This window comes from Esox lucius, chromosome 7 (assembly GCF_011004845.1).
Source record: "Esox lucius isolate fEsoLuc1 chromosome 7, fEsoLuc1.pri, whole genome shotgun sequence".
Taxonomy (NCBI): Eukaryota; Metazoa; Chordata; class Actinopteri; order Esociformes; family Esocidae; genus Esox; species Esox lucius.
This window is the reverse complement of record NC_047575.1, coordinates 39,080,475-39,104,026: the sequence shown is the minus strand read 5'-3', so window position 1 is coordinate 39,104,026 and position 23,552 is coordinate 39,080,475. Positions and strand designations below refer to the sequence as shown.

At 41.8% G+C, this 23,552-nt stretch overlaps 1 protein-coding gene across 1 annotated transcript in view; it reads right to left on the bottom strand.

Annotated features, from left to right (window-relative positions):
• frem2a (FRAS1 related extracellular matrix 2a) overlaps positions 1–23,552 on the bottom strand; it is a 114,668-nt gene that overhangs the window by 78,161 nt on the left and 12,955 nt on the right. The window lies entirely within an intron of this gene.

Below are 23,552 nucleotides of genomic sequence, written 5' to 3'. Positions count from 1 at the left end.
TCATTCATCAGCTATATAATTAATAGCAGTCAATATTATTGTTATCTATTGATCTAAGATCCACTTGTATTTCTGACTTGACTAATTCTCCACGATGTCAGGACCAATGTGGTCCTGTATGCAAGGTTGCCAGATTTAATTGACAGTATGGCTATTCTCCCGCGCAAAATCATGTTTTACCAGGGCAACACAGAGACGGCGCAAGATTTTGGTTTGAGTTTTGAAAGCAGGAAATACCCTGTGTACAGATACAGAATGCCACCCGCCAAGGTTGCTAGTAAGAGTGACTGCGTTACCCGCCACAGACAAATTTCACCCGCATTTGGGCGGGTGCCAATGTCAAGCCCTGATCATAATGCACCAAATATTGACAGGTCTGGACTGCTTGCAGGGCAGTTTAGCACATGGTCTCTTTTGCTACAAAGCCATATTGTTGAATGAATGAGCAGAATGTGGTTTGGCACTGTCTTGCTGAAATAAGCAAGGCCTACACTGAAAAAGATGTTGTCTGGAAGGCAGCATATGTTGCTCCAAATCCTGTATATATTTTTGTGCATTAATGGTGCTTTCATGTGGAAGTCACCCATGCCATGTGCACTAATGCAACCCCATACCATCACGTATTTTCGATTTTTAACGGTGTACTCACCATGATTCACAAACATTATTTACAATTTTCATTTGTCACACCACAGGACAGTTTTCCACTTTGCCTCAGTCCATCTTAAATTAGTTGAGCCCACAGAACGTGGCTGCGTTTCTGGATTTTGTTTGTATCTGGTTTCTTCTTTGTATGGTACAGTTTTAACTCGCATTTGTGGATGCAGTGAGGTACTGTGTTCACAGAGAATGGTTTTTGGAAGTGTTGCTGAGCCCATGCAGTGATTTCCAATCCAGAATGATGTTTGTTTTTAATGCAGTGCCACCTGAGGGCCCGAAGATTACAGCCATCTAATACTGGTTTTCGCCCTTGCATACAGACATTTCTCTGGATTCTCTCAATCTTTTAATGACTTTATGTACCGATGAAACCCCCAAACTCATTGCAAATTGATGTCAAGAGATGTTATTCTTAAACAGAGTCTTTCACAGAGTGGTGAACCCCTCCCCATCTTTACTTAAAAAGACTCATCCTGTCTGGTGTGCCCTTTTCATACCCAATCATGTTACTGACTTTTTGCCAATTAACCAAATTAGTTGTGAGATGTTCCATCAGTTTTTTTTATCATTACACAACTTTTGTTGCCCATGTCCTAGCTTTTTTTAAACGTGTTGCTGTCTTTTTTCAAAATTGTATATGCTGTCTTTGAACTATTTTCTATTGAATATAGGATTACAAGGATTTGTACATCATTTTTTATCCAACATTCTTGCATTTTGTTTTTCTTTACATTTTACACAGCTTCCCAACTTTTTGGAAACAGGGCTGTACTTGTAGGTGTAGTAGTTGTGTGCCAATGAATAGGGTGCAATTTGTGAGGGTAGTAGCAGCTGTAGAAGCTGTAGGACTCTGAAACCAAATGAAGTATCTCCATATTGATAGAAGAACTGCCACCAAACGTCTGTTCCCCTCCCAAGGGCTAGCTATAAACTGTTTCCAGTCTTTCCACTGTTTGCACTGGTTCAATGCTGCACCCCCCTCACAACAAACCACACACCTCACAGTGAAACTATGTGAGAGAAACAGCCACAACCTAGAGGTAGAGATAGGTAGAATGAGATGGAGGTAGAGAGATTGATGGAGGAAGAGAGAGAAACGGAGGTGGAGAGCAAAGGAAGACAGACGAAAAGGTGCCAGGCCCACTAGGAGCCATTAGAGTGGAGACTGCTATGGCAAATCTACTGAGTTACTCTACAGTTCCTTTAGTCCAGTGGCCCAAACACAACCTGTTATCAACACATTGAGACAGTTACTTTATCAGTAGAGTCCAGCAGCCTAAACACAACCTGTTATCAACACATTGAGAAGTTACTATACCAGTATAGTCCAGTGGCCCAAACACAACCTGTTATCAAGACATTGAGGCAGTTAGTATGATCAACCAGGATGACTTGGTACTGTATAATCAAACAGGATAACTAGGTACTGTATAATCAAACAGGATGGCTAGGTACTGTATAATCAAACAGGATGGCTAAGTACTGTATAATCAAACAGTATGGCTAGGTACTGTATAATCAAACAGTATGGCTAGGTACTGTATAATCAAACAGGATAACTAGGTACTGTATAATCAAACAGGATAACTAGGTACTGTATAATCAAACAGGATAACTAGGTACTGTATAATCAAACAGGACGGCTAGGTACTGTATAATCAAACAGGACGGCTAGGTACTGTATAATCAAACAGGATGGCTAGGTACTGTATAATCAAACAGGATAACTAGGTACTGTATAATCAAACAGGATAACTAGGTACTGTATAATCAAACAGGATAACTAGGTACTGTATAATCAAACAGGATAACTAGGTACTGTATAATCAAACAGGATAACTAGGTACTGTATAATCAAACAGGACGGCTAGGTACTGTATAATCAAACAGGACGGCTAGGTACTGTATAATCAAACAGGATAACTAGGTACTGTATAATCAAACAGGATAACTAGGTACTGTATAATCAAACAGGATAACTAGGTACTGTATAATCAAACAGGATAACTAGGTACTGTATAATCAAACAGGACGGCTAGGTACTGTATAATCAAACAGGACGGCTAGGTAATGTATAATCAAACAGGACGGCTAGGTAATGTATAATCAAACAGGACGGCTAGGTACTGTATGATCAAACAGGACGGCTAGGTACTGTATGATCAAACAGGACGGCTAGGTACTGTATAATCAAACAGGACGGCTAGGTACTGTATAATCAAACAGGACGGCTAGGTACTGTATAATCAAACAGGACGGCTAGGTACTGTATAATCAAACAGGATAACTAGGTACTGTATAATCAAACAGGACGGCTAGGTACTGTATAATCAAACAGGATAACTAGGTACTGTATAATCAAACAGGATAACTAGGTACTGTATAATCAAACAGGATAACTAGGTACTGTATAATCAAACAGGATAACTAGGTACTGTATAATAATATAAGATGGTTCAATCACATAGAGCTTCAAACTATAGAAAGTCTACACTGTATAAATCACTTCAGGATGCATCCCAGATCAAGGCTTGTTGCGTCACATGAGATGATGGAACATGCACAATAATTCACAGAATCCATGTTGGATCTTCCAGGAAACTAGATAATACTGTCAGATCGATTCTTTAGCTAATCTCTCTCTCTCTCTCTCTCTCTCTCTCTCTCTCTCTCTCTCTCTCTCTCTCTCTCTCTCTCTCTCTCTCTCTCTCTCTCTCTCTCTCTCTCTCTCTCTCTCTCTCTCTCTCTCTCTCTCTCTCTCTCTCTCTCTCTCTCTCTCTCTCTGTGTGCTGTCAGGAATTTTCAGGCTGAGCAAAACCTTTGTAGCTGTGAAGTAAAGAATCTGATCGTTGAAGAGGGTTTCATCATATGTATGATGAACACGAGTGTGTGTATTAGTTAATCAGTGCACACTGTAAATGGATTTTAACTAATCTGATTATGTATATTTACACTCATAAGAATGCATATAATATCCTGTCTTCGTCAGTGAGGGTCTCCCACAGGTAAAAGCCTGAAATTTACTTCAGAATTCGCAGGGTCTAATAGCATTTGCAGTGTGTGCGTCTGAGTGTGTGTGTGTTTAAATAACTCTAAAAGCTGAGGCAGTGATGCAGAGTGTGGTTTCTCCAGGGCTGAACTCAACTGAAAAGACTAACTAGGTACTCACAGAAGCACACTCACACAGTAATCAAGCGTCATACAGTTGGATGAATTACATTTTTGAACCATCCAATCTGTTGCAATATATTCTACTCCTTTACATTTGTGCATTTACATATGTGTCCTGTATGTGTCCCTGTGTGTGTGTGTGTGTGTGTGTGTAAAACCAAATGTAAATAGAGTTAGAGAGAGTTACTCTAGACACAAATTATAGGAGGGAGAGAAAGTAGAGAGAAATAAAGAGGACATAGAAAATATAGAAAGATACAGGACGTGGAGGGAGAGAAAATGGCACATATGTTCTTCAGATCATGCAGACCAACAAAGACTTTAAAAACAAATCTTATCTTGATCATTCCAATGCCTGTTTGGTGAAACACAACACGTGTAATCACAGAAGAAAGATGTGTGACCCATTGCCATGAGAAAATGGCAACGAGCAGAGCACAGACAACATGGAAAATAGCAAATATAAATATTAGCACAACAATTTGCATATTAACCCCATAGCAAAAATACTAAAACATTTCAAGTGCTGCTGATATTTTACATTGTAAGTGCGACGTCTGTTATTTACTGTTATCTTGTACGTGATCTGAATTGGAAGAGAGAGAGAGAGAGATAGATAGAGAGAGAGCATGAGTTTAAAAAAACATCTTTATTGTGTCTGAGAGCCCACACAATACAGTGAACACTCATTTAAACAAAAACATGGTAGAAACGTAATTTTAAAACTCAAAATGTTCCCTCTCATTCACTGAGCAAAACCAACCCTAAATGACCCTTATGAAGATCCTGAGGTTTCTCACCAGTCTGTAAGTCCCACTCAACCCTCAGTGTGACTGTGAGCATCCCTCTAGTGTGCCCTCCATGTCCCCAGACCCCCTTTCGTGCTTTACAGCATTTGAAATGCCTCCATTCATTTTTTTCTTTCATTTATACTCTGTGAGGGTAATGTTTACAGTATGTTTTCCTTTTCTGATTTGAAAGAGAGAGAAGAAGAGAGACAAGGACAGAAAGAAGAAAAGAGAAGGAGCGAGAGGAGGAGCGAGAGGAGGAGAGAGAGAGAGAGACGGGTAGAGGAAAAAGACTGTTGATTTCATAAGAGCTTCATTTTCTATTCTGTAAAAAGGTTTTGCAGTACAGATGAATGAGAGGCAGTGCTGGGGAAACATATGATATTATATGAAACAGGACGGTCAAGGGTGCACTCAAGAACTCCAACTTCACCTAGAATTCGGACTTTGTGTTAACTTTAATTTCATTGCTGAACCCGTGGCCCACCAGCTTTGTGTTCTGTTCTCTACAGATACACATTCAATCATGAACTAGTTCTTTTCTGATTCACCCTAGGCAGTACAACACCTGACAGACTTTCAAACTCACACCCTTTTTACCACATCCACCACCCATGTGCTCGATGAAACCATTCCCTCTTTAAAGATAGCCTACTTCCCATCCCGGTTCAGAGGTCAGACACCACAAACAGCGTTTTCTGCCGATGAACTGGAAAAGGAGCAGCGCCACCTCCAGCAGTATTTACCCACTACAATTGCAACATAAAACCAAAACTAACACATTTCCAAACCACAGTTATTTACCAGTTGCAATACTTAGCAGCCCACTCCACCAGTACTGCACATTTGCAACTACTTCACCTGTCAAATATAGCGGTCAGAAAAATAAGTGTACAGTCTGCACACTACGCTTTAGTGTTGGGGTTCTGCGACGGAGAAGAGGACACAGGGTTCTCACTGTAGGTTTCTCAGAGAGAGAAATGTAAAAAGGGTTTTCTGTGTAGAGATATAGGATAGAAGAACAGGAAACAAGGTTCCCTGTATTGGCTTCTGAGACAGAGAAGAGGAAACAAGATTATCTATCTAAGGTCCTGAGGAAGAAAAGAGGAAACAGGGTTCTTGGTGTGGGGTTCTGGGACAGTAGAGAGGAAACAGGGTTCTTGGTGTGGGGTTCTAGGACAGTAGAGAGGAAACAGGGTTCTTGGTGTGGGGTTCTGGGACAGTAGAGAGGAAACAGGGTTCTTGGTGTGGGGTTCTGGGACAGTAGAGAGGAAACAGGGTTCTTGGTGTGGGGTTCTGGGACAGTAGAGAGGAAACAGGGTTCTTGGTGTGGGGTTCTGTGACAGTAGAGAGGAAACAGGGTTCTTGGTGTGGGGTTCTGGGACAGTAGAGAGGAAACAGGGTTCTTGGTGTGGGGTTCTGGGACAGTAGAGAGGAAACAGGGTTCTTGGTGTGGGGTTCTGGGACAGTAGAGAGGAAACAGGGTTCTAAAACAGAGGAAGACAAATGGGGAACTTGAAGCTGTTCGACAACATGACAAAGGTCTAGCTCAAAGTGAACCCCTGTCAATGAAGCAGTGAATAAAGAGTATTTCCAACAAGCTCAGCCCAAACTTTTAGTTTTATGACGCAAATATAAGACAAGAAAGATAACGACAATTAAAAAAGAGAGAGATAAAGGTGCAGGAAGATAAATAAAAAAAGGTAGGGAGAGAAAAGGCAAGGTGAGAATAAAATAAGAGAGAGAATGAGGGCATCAAGATAAAGGGTGAGAAGGAAAAAAGAGACAGTTGTGTTGTCTTTGTTTGCCTGAAACTAACAACACCAGGCCTATGTTTGGAATGGGTGTATGTGTCTTAATGTGAGTGTGTGAGTGTTTGTGTCTGTTTGTGTGTGTGTGTGTGTGTGTGTGTGTGTGTGTGTGTGTGTGTGTGTGTGTGTGTGTGTACATGCAAAGCCCCTTGAGTATTTTCCATATATTCCTACCTTCCTTTTCCCAGAGTCAAGAATATACACACACACACACACACACACACACACACACACACCATTGAGAGGTGAGGAGTTCAGTGTGTCCTATCCAGTTGAAGTGCTTTATGTCCTGGGCTCTTTGCACCAGTGCTTTGACAAGAAATCCATGGCTGGAAATCATATGATATGAATTAATCATTAGAGTGACCTGCAACAAGCCTGTGGGGTGTGAAGTCAGACATCAACACACACCCCCCCCCCCAATCATTTGTGCACTCGCAGGAACACACATACCGCCCACACACACGCACACAGACACACAAAAGAAAATACACTACTCTTTAATACAGATATTGTAACCCTTAACATCTATGTAACCTTGGCTTTTCTGACTGCTTTCGTTACAAACGGCTGACAAAGAGTGCACCAGTCCACAAGCTTTTTAGCAACCAAGGTCTCGAAGTGAGTGTGAGAGAGAAAGAGTGAGGGAGAGAGAATGATGGAGTGAGACAGAGAAACAGAAAATGTGTACCATTCTGTCTTAATGGTAAGCAATACCATTCAGGATAAGGGGTTAGGGGTTAGAATCAGGGTAAATGGTTAGGAGTTAGAATCAGAGAAAAGGGTAAGGAGTTAGAATCAGGGAAAGGGGTTAGGAGTTAGAATCAGGGAAAGGGGTTAGGAGTTAGAATCAGAGAAAAGGGTTAGGAGTTAGAATCAGGGAAAGGGGTTAGGAGTTAGAATCAGGGAAAGGGGTTAGGAGTTAGAATCAGGGAAAGGGGTTAGGAGTTAGAATCAGGGAAAGGGGTTAGGAGTTAGAATCAGGGAAAGGGGTTAGGAATTAGAATCAGGGAAAGGGGTTAGGAATTAGAATCAGGGAAAGGGGTTAGGAGTTAGAATCTGGGTAAAGGGTTAGGAGTTAGAATCTGGGTAAAGGGTTAGGAGTTAGAATCAGGGTAAGGGGTTAGGAGTTAGAATCAGGGTAAGGGGTTAGGAGTTAGAATCAGGGTAAAGGGGTTAGGAGTTAGAATCTGGGTAAAGGGTTAGGAGTTAAAATCAGGGTAAGGGGTTAGGAGTTAGAATCAGGGTAAGGGGTTAGGAGTTAGAATCAGGGTAAGGGGTTAGGAGTTAGAATCAGGGTAAAGGGGTTAGGAGTTAGAATCAGGGTAAAGGGGTTAGGAGTTAGAATCTGGGTAAAGGGTTAGGAGTTAAAATCAGGGTAAGGGGTTAGGAGTTAGAATCTGGGTAAAGGGTTAGGAGTTAAAATCAGGGTAAGGGGTTAGGAGTTAGAATCTGGGTAAAGGGTTAGGAGTTAAAATCTGGGTAAAGGGTTAGGAGTTAAAATCAGGGTAAGGGGTTATGTTAGGGTGCGGTTCATGCAAGACGACCAATGACTTTGCATCACTTGGAGGCATTTTACCAAGATGAATGGGCAGCTATAACACCTGCAAGAATTTGGGGCCTCACAGACAACTATTACAAAAGACGGCACGCTGTCATTAATGCTAAAGGGGGCACTACACAGTTTTAAGAACAGGGGTAAGAACAGACTTTTGTACAGGGGTAAGTTCTTATAAAAAAAATTCTGCCATGTTTTCTTTTAGTATTATATGTTTGCATTGCAACTATTTCTGGTGGATATTCGAAGTATGCATCTATGCATGCTTTTTTGGGTATTATGGGCTAGATCACATCCCCTTGGCCAGTAAAAGTGCAGGGGTTTCCACGATTTGTCTTTTCACTTGACTTAAAAGTAAATTACTGTCACCTATATTGATAGTTATTGTAACAATGTCATTCACGAATGAAAGAACCAGAAAAGGAACAAGGCAAGCCTAGTTCAGCCGACCTGCAATTGAGTGATGAATATTGTCGCACGCACTGGATTCGAACCGGGGTCTGCTGCTAGTGTACAGCTAGTGCTAGTGTACAGTGTTATGTATATTGTTGCTTTATTTTATTATTACTTTCTTTCTAGCTATATTTTTGCTTACATACTCTTCTTCTAAACTCTCACTACATAGCTGTCGGGTGCCATGTCACTAGATGTCATTGTGTAGTAACTGTAGTTTGTTGAGGTTAAGTTCATGCTCACCTCGATGACATCACTGCCAAAGAACAGAAACTGTGTATGGTGGCTACAGGAAATAGTTTGCTAGTACCCGTTTGAATTCATCCACCTCTGCCGGCTGTTTACATTTTTTTTTCATCGATGCTCGCACAAACAGATTACTGAATGTAGTTTGAAGTGTTTTGGAGCAGTTTTCTGCTTGCAATGCTGTTTTGCAATTGTGGTACGAACCAATTCAATTCATGAATTTGGACAATGCTAATAATGCTAATGACATGACTGGGACCATGGTGAATAATGGATTATTTGAAAAAAAAAAAATCGCTCTATATGTATTAAGGGATATAGTTTGTTAAGTGGAAAATATGTATTTTGGGACGAATTATCCCTTTAAGAAATTAAAACACTGTTTCAACTTATGTTGTTTAGCCAACATATTTAATACATTAACAATGTCATTGCTAATACTATTAGCAATAGGCCTACAGCATAATACCGTGATACTGTAAAACCTTTATATTTTTTGAGAAGGTTAACATATCAGAAAATGTCATACCCTTACACCGCTTGTTAGGAGATAGGCTTAGGAAACCAAGACGTTGAATGGGGATAATGTTTTGGTTCCTCACAAACATAGTAAACGTGTGTACATGCTTGGACATCAGGGCTTTTGTCCATCAGTGTGCGTGTGTGTGCATGCCCACGCTTGCCACATATCATTACCGGTTTTAAAATGTTCCAAATACACAAAATGGATTAAATCAAATATGTCGGTGCTATTCAAACATCACATTGAAATCCCCTTCAGTCAGGCTGCATTCACATCAGTCAAAGCCTTCAAAAGGAGCCAACACAATCATTTTTAAGGATTTGTGCTACATTGGAACAAAATCATATTTAGTTATATTTGTCAACAAACACATTCCAGCACCTTGGAAAATGTGTAACTAACTAACATTTACCTCCCAGTCTTTAATTAAAAACTTTGCAAACAATAAATAAAATTCTAGAACAGTTATGTCAGGAATAAATTCAAACCCAAAGCATTCTGAAGTGAGTCTGTTTCTCATAACATTCCAACAGCAACATTCTAACAACGGCTTCTATTTCCCTTTTAGGAAACCTTGAAACAAACACCACCGCAGCTCAGATAAGCAACCTCGGAAACCCACTATATCCCCACTCTGACAAAGAAGCTCCAAAACCAACCCCGGCCCAGGTGTCTCCAGAGAGAAGGAAAGAGGTCTTTATTACTCTACGTAGCTCAGCTTAAAACATCCTCTGATCCTGTCTGAGACATGTGCGGCTGACGTGTCATGGCTTAACGTGTCCTCATGTATGGATGTGAAGGAGACTGTGTGCACGTCCAGTTCTATACATGGACTCTCCCTCCAAACCTTACTCCAAATAATATCTATGATGGGAACTGTGCATGAAAATCTACTTCTGGAAAAGGGCACAGAACTGGGAATGGGTTGTTTAGGATGCCCACAGGGACAGCAGCTCCTGCTGAGCCCGGACAAAACTCTTCTCTGTCTCGGCAACCAATGGAACCTGATTTGATCACTTGCCCATTTTCCCAAAGCACCTTTTTAAAGAGTATCTGAAATGATCTTGTTAGATGCAAGGTATTTCAAATGTGACTCAGAGCACAATGACAAGATGTACTGAATAAATCAACTACAATGCTGAGAATCCTCGCTGTTATAATGATCCCCATTTTAAACACTGCCAAGGATTACAAACTGTCCTGGTGAGATGTGCTGTGTTTATCACTGTGTGTGTGTGGATCTGCATCTGTGTACGTGTGTGTGGATGTGCATCTGTGTACGTGCGTGTGGATGTGCATCTGTGTACGTGCGTGTGGATGTGCATCTGTGTACGTGCGTGTGGATGTGCATCTGTGTACGTGCGTGTGGATGTGCATCTGTGTACGTGCGTATGGATGTGCATCTGTGTACGTGCGTGTGGATGTGCATCTGTGTACGTGTGTGTGAATGTGCATTGTATACATGTGTGTGGATGTGCATCTGTATATGTGTGTGTGGTTGTGCATCTGTGTACCTGTGTGTGTGGATGTGTCTGCGCACGTGTGTGTGGATGAGCATCCGTATACATGTGTTTGGATGTGCATCTGGGTAAGTGTGTGTGTGGATGCGCGTGCGTGTGAATAGATGTGTGTGTTTCTGTGCATGTGTGTGCAATCTTTCCCTGTACTGAAGGTGTCGATGGTCTTAAAACATGGCTTGATGTACAGCTTAACCACCCATCCACCCTGCCTATCTACAATGTCCTTGCAATCTGGAAGTCTGTTGGCTATTATAATTCTCCCCAGTAGATCTATTTCATTTTCCACAGAGGCAAAATGTTTTACTATCAATAAAAAATAAGTTCATGGCAAGGGAGTGATTTTAAGGCCAAGCCTTAGAGATACACAATGAGTCAAAACCGAAAGGAACATTCTAAGAAAGGCTCCTTGTTAAGCAGCTTCATGGTAAGATATAATTACAAAAAACATAAACAGCTTACAACCTCATTGGAGACTGGAGAGACACACAGACACCATTTGGTGTTCTGTATTAATTCAGTGTTGTTTATTTATTTCTGTGGTTAAGCTAGAGATGTTTTATTTACAAGCCCTAGGCAAGATAGGTGAGACACACAGTATACTACATGTTGTTTGCCAACATACATTGTTCTGTTCATGTGCTTGGTGTTTTTATTCAACGTTAGTTTACGTTTAAACTGCTCCAAATTTCAAAGAACCGTGGATTCGATAAGACACCTACATTTCGAATCCTAACTTCAGTTACTTACATATTTCAGTCGCTACGCGCTCGCTCCCGAGTAAACTACATCAACCATTTTACAGTCAATAAAAGTTGCACTTGCAACGTGGAGCTAACGTGTTTTGTTATTCAGTACGTCAAAAAGCATTTGAGAAGCGACACTTCTGTTTAGATCCTGGTTCATGGCTGAGTCTAACCGCAGCCAAAAGTGTGGCTTAGCTTCACAAAGACAAAACAAAAAACGCTAAATGCAACACATGCAGCAAAGACGTTTCGTGCAAGGGGGTCAGCAAGTCAAATAGGATGAAGCATTTATGTAAACACGGCGTGTACCAAAAATAATGTTCCTTTTTCGATGTGTTGCGGTGTACCAGCCACAATAGCGCCCCAGAGATAACATTAGAAGCGCATCGCGCTCAGGTACAAAAAAAAAAAAACCCATAGTGGCCTGACATTTGTGTTTTATATTGAAGGTAAACGTATGATACTACAAATTATTCTAATAAATATTTTTATTAGATATGAGTTCGGAGAGTATCCCTCCTACTTTGCTTTGAAGACATGAACTTTTTTGACATTGATGCTGCTTTCATTGTAACTGTTTTGTTATATTTTTCTATTATTTATTTAAATGTTTTGGTTTGTAAATGTTTATTTATTTTTTATCGTTCCTTATAAGTCATATTTTTATATATGAAGAGAAAAATAAACCTTGACAGTACATATTAAGGCATAAATGTGCAATGAATAAAGGTATATTTTATTTTGTGTTCTTTTAATATTTATTTTTTCTTTCTTTCCGAAGAAAATTGGAATCGGAACCAAGATTCGATAAGAACCGGATTAGAATAAGCAGAATCGTATTAAATTTAAAGGATACCCAACCCTACCTAGCGATTGGCATATCGTTTCACCACCAACACACTGGCTCTGGTAAAAATGTTTTTTTTTTAAAATAGATTTTTTCCACATTGTCATTGTGGGCTATTGTGGGCAGATACAGTTTGGTCATAAGTTTGCATATACTGGCAGAAATAAAGAAATATTGGCATTGGTTTTGAAAATAAGGATAGTGACCATATGAAGCCATTTATTATCACATAGTTGTTTGGCTCCTTTTTAAATCATAATGATAACAGAAATCAACCAAATGGCCCTGAGCAAAAGTTAACATACTCTTGATTGGCCATGTTACAGACACACAAGGTGACACACACAGGTGAAAACATCAATTAAAGGTGAATTTCCCACATCTATGCCTTTTTAAATAGCAATTAGTGTCTGTGTGGAAATAGTGAATCAACTCTCACATGCATGCACTGAGCAGGCTAGATAATTGTATTGGTCACTTATTCAAAAACTTATTTAAAAGCCTGTATGCACAGATTTCCATACTAGATAAAGCCATTGTAGTGAACAATGAAGAACAAAAAACTGCTGTAGCCTTGTACACTGATAACACATTCTAAAAAGTAAAACAGCTATTTGAAATCTCTGCAATAATGTGTATAATTTATTAATGTTTCATGACTTTCAGAGGTGAAGGATAACTAAAGTGAAGGATAACTAAATCTGCTTTGAAATTATTCCAAAATGTCTTTCCATGCTTCATATTGCTTCCATATTGAAACGACCACTTATCCCACTATTAACACCTCCCATACAATAAAAATGCAATGTGGGAAACAACGTTTATAGACGGAATGTAAGTGTACTCTGGTGAATCCCAAACCAGCCACGCTGCCCTACGCACTTTTCTGAATGCCCTCCGTAGAAATTTGTTGTTAATATAGTTTATCCTACGCGTTTATTCGGTTTGAACATTTCATTGCCTGGAAATAATGGAGGATGATTTGAGATCAACTTTGGTTGTGCAACAGGAAAGAGATTCCAGCAAAACCGGTGTTTTGTTATATGTGATGATAATAACAATGAAGTTGAAACAGTAAACTGCTTCCCAATGCCTGAATCACAGATCTCAGCCTTACGCTGCCTAAATCACTTGTTAACACTACGTATCGATGAGAAATTAATGGGAGTTGGTCACGTGGCTTTGATGTATCATGAACTTTAGCAGGGAGAGCTGACAGGGCTGCCATCTTTGCATCCTTTGTTGCCACTTGCTACAGGAGAAAATAATTGCTAGGTAAAACTACGTAGGTTACAGTAAAGGACATTTAGTAATGCGTTATTCATGTAAGAAATTAACTAGCAAGGGATTACTTGAATTAAATAAGAAACGTGTTACCCCAACACATCTTGATTACAGCTACAACTGTGTCATGTTTGAGGGCTTTCTTGCATGCACTGCCCACTTCAAATCCCCCCAGAGCATTTCCATAGGAGATCTGTGCTTTAACTTGGCCATTTCATAACCCTCCATTTCTTCTTTTTGAGCCATTCGGTTGTAGCTTGGCTTGTGAGTTTTGAGACATTGTCCTGTTGCAAGATGTTTGGATCAGTTTTGACAGATGGCCACCTATTTTCAAGATTTCTGGTACAATATGATATTCACGGTTGACACAATAATGGCAAGCTGGCCAGGCCTGGAGAGAGCAAAGCTGCCCCAAACCATAATGCCACCCATCCATCCATCCAAACTAAGCAGAGAATTCTTCCCTTTCTGACCTCCCATGTAGGACATTTGCAGTTTCCTTCTTACACTTTGACATTGATTGTGAAAACAGAGGCCATAGAGACTTATATGAGCATATTTCAGTCAGCTTTTGGCCTGAATTTGGTGGGATTACCTGTCCTATTTGGAATATCAGTGGTCTGGAAAATCCTCAATTTGTGAATGATACGTCGGACAGTGGAATAATTTCAAATGTCTTGGAAATGGTGTTGTAACCCCTCTCAGACACATGGGAATCAATTATCTTTCTTCTGGTGGCCTTAGTTAGGTCTTTTGATCTTGGTTTGATGTGTCACCACACACCCGAGTGGTTAAGATGAAACCAGACCACATTTCGAATCCTTATGGCAGGGTGGATCTTCTAAAGTTACTCTCTAACAATTTTCCTAGAATTTGCTTCAATTCTGGTGCACCGGATTCTAATTTCAGTAAGACTGTGAGAAATATCAAGACACTTACTATGTTATGTTAAAAAAATCCCCCATCATTTAGGACTAACTTGAAAGGAATTGGCAAAAATGTTCTTTCAAAACAATAGCCTGCTGAGATAAAGCTGTAATTAAATGCATTCATCATAGCATTATTATCAGTAATGGGGCCAGAGTCTCAAGTCTTTTCCAGAACGTAGCAGGGCTCCCTTTACAAAGTGTCCAGGGGCTCAAACATTTTCGTTTTGTAACACCAAAGAAATCATCTTCTCTGGCAGGTATATACTGATTTGCCATTCATCTCCCAACAAAAATAGTCCAGGTTTACTGGAACATTCCTTCCTATGTCCATATGATGGCGTATCAGGGACCCTGTTGATCATTCATTCAATGAGTAGCTTCACTGAGATTAATGCCTGTGATCTTCACCCGAATTTAGATTAATGATAATAGGAGTGCTGGTGATGTCAAGTAGCACAGGGAGTAAACAATGTGAGGCTAACAGAACGATGCTGTGAGATTAGGATTTCAGAGCCTGCTGAGACAGAACAGTTGGTGTCTCAAACAACTCATAAATATCTCCAGATTTTCTCCAAAGTAAATTTCGTTTTGAGGAAATGGATTTCATGCCAGCACAGTTTGAGTAGTAATTACAAATGAGAGAAAGCGCTGCATGTTTCTCCCCTTAACGGTGGGTGGAGCCTGCTTCAGGGGACCAAGCCTGTTGGGTGGAGCCTGCTTCTGGGGACCAAGCCAGTTGGGTGGAGCCTGCTTCAGGGGACCAAGCCTGTTGGGTGGAGCCTGCTTCTGGGGACCAAGCCAGTTGGGTGGAGCCTGCTTCTGGGGACCAAGCCATGTGGGTTGGGCCTGTATCAGGGGACCAAGCCAGGCCAGGGGACCAAGAGAGGAGTCAAGGGTGCTTCTTCCCCCCAGTGTGATAAAGTAATCTGTTCCGTAGGCCCTAGCGCCCATTCCCTCAGAAAAAGGCTCTATGTGCCGTTCCCAAGTCAGAGGCCTAGAACCAAGATAATACGTTTCTCATATTACACTTGGTGTTTTGTAATGTTTGCGTAGCTCCGCACATGGTCTCTTTGTTTTGTACTGCTCCTCAGGTCGAAGACCAGAGACTGCATTGGCTTCAGGGTTGATGGCATTCCACGCGACCGACCGAAAGTGAACACAAACTTACCTCTGTGTTTCCTGTTCCCTGAGGGAGGGAACGAGACAAGTTGTCTCTCCAGCCATGCGGTGTCCATGTGCCATTCAGAACCTAAGTGAAGCTGGAGCCCCAGAATGCTGATGTTTCACATGGCCTCATCAAGGCGTGACCGTATGAAGTTTCAGTGAACGGAGGATGTCTGAGCTCAAAACCCAACAGTGTCACACTTTCTCCCCTCACTCCGAGTGCAGAAATCTAACTGTCTTTGAAGAACTCTGCTGAACTGCTTCTTGAAGAATTGATAGGGTTTCTTACACATTTTCAATTTGAAGAACACCTAAAGGTTCAATTTTGAACCTTTAATTTTTAGTGAGTACTTTAGACTACCTTCATCCCCCAGTACAGTGTTTTCCACTTCTGTCAACTCGACAGAAAAAATGCTACCAGGGCAGAAAATATCTTCTTTGAAGCTATTGTACTTCCAGTCTGACGATGAACGGTATTAAGCATAGGGTGTTTGGTTAGAAGCATGGCTTCGGGTACAGAGACTGATAATGATTAAGGCCTGCAGGTGTCTGAACTTGAAGGCAGACACACACACACACACACAGTACATGACACGTACACAAACAAAAACACGCACGCAACCAACAAAACGGTAGCCAACTAGTACAAAAGTTACTAGTAATAAACAATTCCTAGTCTCCACATTTTCATTGAGCTGTATAGGAACTGGAAACGTAGCTCAAAATGGTCGACTGATGTTTCCAATGTCTACTCACAGCCTCAAACACTGATTTATTCAATGTCAATAAATCCTATACTGGGACATCTCCACCTGCGCACAAACATCCAATGCCGTATTGCTATGGATGTGCCATTCAGAAGAAAACCTGCACTCCCAAAAGAAGGCTGAAGGTATGGTCAGAAGCATACTTCCAGACTGGAAACCTGCTCCGTTGTTCTTCCACACGTCCTAGAGGAGGAGCCGACCATGCAAAACAACATTTCTGACAGTAATTCCAGTGAACAATAGAAACATTCCTCAGCCTCCTCGACAGTGCAACTCATATAGCATCAGGTGAGAGGAGCACTCGGTCAATTACGGCTGTTGAATTACCTTAAGACCCTCTCTGAAAATATTTTGTATTTTCATATTTTGTAAAACCCGATCGGTAGAAATGACAAAATAGGAAAAAGAGAAGATAAACTGAAGGACATATTCTCTCAAAAGAGTCTCTCACAGGAAGACTACAGGAGAGAAGGAGATGAGACTAGGAGGTGCGGAGAAGGAGATGGGAGGAGAAGGGATTGAGAAGAGACGCTCTCACTGCAGGATGATGACAGAGAAGGAGAGGCTCTCACTGCAGGATGATGACAGGGAAGGAGAGGCTCTCACTGCAGGATGATGACAGGGAAGGAGAGGCTCTCACTGCAGGATGATGACATGGAATGAAAGGCTTTCACTGCAGGATGATGACATAGAATGAAAGGCTCTCACTGCACAATGATGACAAGGAAGGAGAGGCTCTCACTACAGGATGATGACTGGGAAGGAGAGGCTCTCACTGCAGGGTGTTGACAAGGAAGGAGAGGCTCTCACTGCAGGATGATGACTGGGAAGGAGAGGCTCTCACTGCAGGATGATGACTGGGAAGGAGAGGCTCTCACTGCAGGATGATGACTGGGAAGGAGAGGCTCTCACTGCAGGATGATGACTGGGAAGGAGAGGCTCTCACTGCAGGATGATGACTGGGAAGGAGAGGCTCTCACAGCAGGGTGTTGACAGAGAAGGAGAGGCTCTCACTGCAGGATGATGACAGGGAAGGAGAGGCTCTCACTGCAGGATGATGACAGGGAAGGAGAGGCTCTCACTGCAGGATGATGACATGGAATGAAAGGCTTTCACTGCAGGATGATGACATAGAATGAAAGGCTCTCACTGCACAATGATGACAAGGAAGGAGAGGCTCTCACTACAGGATGATGACTGGGAAGGAGAGGCTCTCACTGCAGGGTGTTGACAAGGAAGGAGAGGCTCTCACTGCAGGATGATGACTGGGAAGGAGAGGCTCTCACTGCAGGATGATGACTGGGAAGGAGAGGCTCTCACAGCAGGGTGTTGACAGAGAAGGAGAGGCTCTCACTGCAGGATGATGACAGGGAAGGAGAGGCTCTCACTGCAGGATGATGACTGGGAAGGAGAGGCTCTCACTGCAGGATGATGACTGGGAAGGAGAGGCTCTCACTGCAGGATGATGACTGGGAAGGAGAGGCTCTCACAGCAGGGTGTTGACAAGGAAGGAGAGGCTCTCACTGCAGGATGATGACTGGGAAGGAGAGGCTCTCACAGCAGGGTGTTGACAGGGAAGGAGAGGCTCTCACTGCAGGATGATGATGGAAGGAGAGGCTCTCACAGCAGGGTGTTGACAAGGAAGGAGAGGCTCTCACTGCAGGATGATGATGGAAGGAGAGGCTCTCACTACAGGATGATGACAGGGAAGGAGAGGCTCTCACTGCAGGATGATGATGGAAGGAGAGGCTCTCACTGGAGGGTTTCACCACTTCAAGCAGCTCTGAACGGCTCAGAGATATCGTCCTCGGGAAAAACAGAGACTAGACACATAGAAGTCTCTCTCATATGCCTGTCAGAACTGTTTACACAAGCAGGCATATTCGGATCACATTTCACTATTTTGGCATTTTTACCAGATCAGATCAGTTCTGAAAAAAACAATTAGGAGTGACAATATCTGACACGAGTTTTCAGAAGACCAACATCAGAATTGACCTGCCTGCCTAAACGCAGCCTTAATATGATGAGTATATATTGAGACACACGTGCTGCATCCTCACATAAATGCTTTTGTTTGTCAACCCATTAACCTGTGGCGTTATTCCCCACAAAGCACTGACTTGCATGGCGCTTTTATAAAATGTTACCAACATAGTAAAATAACAGGGCCTTTTATAGTTTAATTAAAACTTTATTTTAAAAAGTAAACCCACATAATTCAATAATTCCACTGCAAGATATAGTCCTGACCAAATCTAGTTGTTAGTTTGTTTTGTTATGTTAACTGGTTATTGTGCACTGCACATATGAGCCTGGAACACCTTCCACTCTAAGTTGGCCTTGGGGAAGGGACTTTACTAATTAACATTTGTCAAAACCTAAAAGTAATACTGCGAGGCAGGGCTCCAAATGAAGGCAGGACTGGCTGCGTGTACTAGCAGTTTCCTGATGAATTACGACCGAGAAAGAACTTGTGACCACATCAATGTTCCTGTCACTTGTTAGCTTGCTACTGAATACTACAGCTAACTTCAGCTGACCAAAAGAAGACTACTGCTAACTGTAACATGAATGCTACAGCTAACTTTAGCTGACCAAAAGAAGACGTCTGCTAACTGCAACATGAATACTACAGCTAACTTCAGTTGACCAAAATTAAACTACTGCTAACTGCAACTGAATGCTACAGCTAACTTCAGCTTACCAAAAGATTTGCCAACAAATCTGTCATGTGATTTGGGCTTAAGACACCCCGGCTGTGACTAGCCAACTTTAACGATTAATTTCCACTTGACTTTGTCACATTAATTAACTCAATCTAACAGTTAACTCACAGTAATAATGCCTAGTTACCAATGATAACACCTTTGTTCCTCAACAAAGTTCGTACCTGAAGAGAGGGAATAATTGTGAACATGGGTGTAGGAGTGACTCTGATATCGGGGGGACACATGTCACTACAGTGTGAATGTTAATGTATTCACCAAAATGTCTATTTAATATGCAGTTCTGTGTTTTTCCACTTCTAGAATCCACTTCTAGTTCGATTCTTTGTCCATGACTACGTTAAATATAGACATGCTCTGGTTAAAAAAAGGCGTTGGAATTATTGACCAGTGAAGTGCGAAAAGGACCAGCGTGACCGACAGTTTCGCTCAGAGGTAGTCTGGTTGAGATTACCGGGGGCGATAATTGTTTCCACAATGCTGGCTTGCAATACTCATGCCTGGAAAGGTTGTAGCAAATAGACAGTTACCCCAAACAGTGTTCTATTTCTGTCCCGAGGCCTTGCGGGTGTTTGACTTCGAAAAGCGATTTCTGAACATGCAATAGTCCTAACTACCATTGGAAAATTATACCGTGTGTGATTTGTTTTGCGTGGTGGGACTTTTCAGCTGGAAAGGCAATTCAGATGATAATGTAACCAGGATGCATTTTTAAAGTGACTAATACTACAATGATATTGGTAACATCTCAGTCAGGCATGTCCAGCTTTAAGTTTTCCAATCTGCTCCTATAGACCGCCTTGAATCAATACTCCTCACTATTTTACCCATTGGTTTGTGTCCTCTCTCTCTCCCCCTCGCTCTGCCTGCCTGTCTGACTACTGTTATGACAGTCTCTCTTCTGAATAAACACATCTAATACAATCTTAAATTCAGCTGCTGCCCTTTTATCAGAGATCCAATGACTCTGCTTGATGACAAAATGATGACGAATCAACAGTTTATCTTGGCCTGGCACTTATAATTACCTGTTGGTTTGGGGGCTCTTTCTCTCCCTCCTTGCCCGTTTGTTCATGTCTATCCCTTTCCTGCCATGATCGTACATAGCATAAAACAAATTCTAAAAATATCGAAAACACTTTAGCTATATCTAGATGATTCAAAACATCTAAATTGAATTTAAAACATTCCCAGCTGTTGTGTGGAGATTGTCACCAATAATGGTAGCTACTTGCACTCCATTCTTGACTGGTGGTGGCTCATCCATTACTTAGCTGTAATGTTTGTTGGTATATAGATAGCTAGCTAACCATGTCTTAAAAAATATTTTTGACAGAAGAATGCTTATATTTATCACGTTTGTTCGTTCTATAGCTAGATATTGATCTTTAAACACGTTGCACTTACTGTGAAAACAAATGTTATAGCTACGGCAGTAATCCACTTAACCCATTTCTGATATTGGGGGGGACATGTCCCCTCCGGCTCCTACGCCCTTGATTGTGAATGAGTTACAAAGGAAACGGTGCTGCTTTTTTGTGTCAACAGTTGTAATCACTAACATCGCGTCATACCTACAGCGTCAAAGCAGAAAGCTTGCAGAACATTTTGTGCAGCCACGCAATTACTCAAAATGCATTGATTCTCCACAGATGTCGCATGCAGCTTTTTATATAATGGTCAGAATAATTTTCACTGAGAATTGTGTGTGTCAATTGGTACCTATGTAGGCTACCAATTATTGGCTAGCTAGCATCTTGCTAACATAACCGTATGGTTTTTAGACTTTACAGACTTTTTAACCCTCTGTAAGTCCCATGTCTAATGAAAACTCAATGTAATAAGGAAAGTAGGTTATATAACATGGGCTTTGTTACAAGTCCTTTACTTTAGACTGTTTAGTACATACTTTTAGTTACGGTATTAAACACTATAAATCAATAATATTTTTCTTACAAATGACAAATGAAATTGCCCTACTTGGTGTCCATTTTGGTCCATGGTCCGACGATCTGGAACAGATGATTTTATTTGCCTTGGTCAAGACGAAAGTAGCTATGAAATTCCTCTCCCAAAAGCCGAAGCTCTTCAATCAAGACCCCAACCTGTTTTCGCAATCTCAGCAGTTGGTCCCATTGTTGAATGAGCCTATCAATACTATCTTGACTATTTAGAATTGTAGTAACCCCCAAGCTATTAATTTTTGAGGGAGATTTTATTATAGGCTGTCAAATGTGATATGCTTGCACAATACATTTTCTGAAATATGTACCATTAATGTTTTAGTTAGTGAATTATCAAAAAAATATTTGTTAAAAAATATTATAAGAAAAAGTTTGCTGTAAGTGCAAAATAACTTTGCCATTCACTGTTCGCTACTACTTCCACCCTGCTTCCACACATACAATTTGAGGCATAAATCCAACACATACACAAGACCAAACGTTCTGCAACTGCTTCCACACTGCAATGCTGCGAGCCAATCCCAGCGTTCCATTTGAAATGAGATAACTTCCGGTGTATCACAGCGCATTGACGTTGTAGGTGTGTTCGAGACTTAAGATTGGCAGCGGTACCGACTCTAATCTCTGATTGCGCCGACTCTAATCTCTGATTGCTGGGGTGTCTCCTGGGGAGCCATCTCACAGTTTAGTTTCAGCCCTGAACTAGATGATTCAACAGGTAAGGGCATGTTAATGAGTTGATTCAGGTGTGCTAGCTCTGGGATATATCGAATAGATGGAATGGCTGGGGGGTCCCCAGGAGAGCGTTGAAAACCTATGATCTAGTCAATCTCATATCTGATCAAGGCATATAATCACTCAACAAGTTCAGCAGAAATTCCAGTAATTTTAGAGGAATTAACAGACTGAAGGGGCAGAGACTGACGTGCAATCATGGTGACATTGTGAGCTCTCGTGAAATAATATATTCCTGTTGCATGCTTGCATTGCCAACACCGAAGAAATTGCCTCAGGGCTTTTCCTTTCCGTTGACTCAACACACACTGCAAAACAAAAACCCCTCCTTTAACTCCAGCCATGTTCTTGGAACACCTTTATTGTATCGCCATCCTTCACAGAAGTTCCTCAACATTTTTGCCGGATGAATTGACGAGGGGGCACTCACATTAGCCATGTTAGGAGTGGTCTACTCGGCCTGGACGGTTTTGTTTTTCTTTGTTGGGGCTACGCCCCCGCAGTAAACCTCCACACGACGGCTGGGTTAGCTTAAACTGCCAACAAGTACAGTAGGCCTACCTCAGGTTTCAGCTGCTGTATCACAAAAAAACAAAACTCTTTGATGACTGACCCAATTAACGTTACGTACTACACATGAGCAGGACACGTGCAGCGCGGACGATCCAGCATATTGAAGTGACAGCAAACCATGCAGCTTTCTCTAGCGCGTCTAGGGAATCAAATTTTTTACCCACCAGTGTGGCGTACAGTCTCCATAATTTACTTGCCAAAGACAACATTTACTGACAGGTGCTAATTTTGGACTTCTACACACACACACACCTAGAATCACCCACTAGCCGTCAATTGTTCCAGAAACAATCCCCAGTAGACCCCTGAAAGTGATTGATCATAAAGAAGGAAGTCTGCAGATTCCCTTTGATTACGGTCGGTGTCAATTATTTTTGGTTTCTCATCCTAGAGACAAAGACAACCTCTCCAGCTCTAAGACCTCATCACAAACCTACACAGCTAACCAGAGGGTTTCAGTATCAGCCCCCAGGCTTGCTCCCAGGCTAGTTTCCGGGCTAGCTTCCAGGCAAGCTCCTATTCTAGCTCTGTGTGTGTGTGTGTCACTAATAATGTTTTAATGTTCACATCCTGGAAACACTTCCGGGTATCCTGGTTTATTTAAGGTGCTTTGTTCTCTTCCATTACAGGTTGTGTGATTCTCTATCTCTCTCTCTCACACACACACACACAGAATGATATATTCCTACAGCAAGCATGGGTGTAAAGGTGCTTCTAAAATCCCAAAGGAACGCTTTGTGTTATAGTATTTGTATATTCTTTATCAACAATTACATTTTACAATACAATAGAGTCTGTGTGTGTCTGTATGTGTGTGTGTGCGTGCGTGTGCGTGCGTGTGCGTATGCGTGCATGGGTGGATGGGTGGCTGCTGTGCATTCACGTGCGGTGTGGGTGTGAGAGTGGGCGGGACCATGGGCGTGAGTGTGGGCGGGACCATGGGCGTGAGTGTGGGCGGGACCGTGGGCGTGAGAGTGGGCGTGACCGTGGGCGTGAGCATGGGGGTGTGAGTGTGACCGCGGGGACGTGTGTATGGACGTGTGACTGCGGGCGTGACCGTGGGCATGACCGTGTGATTTCTGGGCTC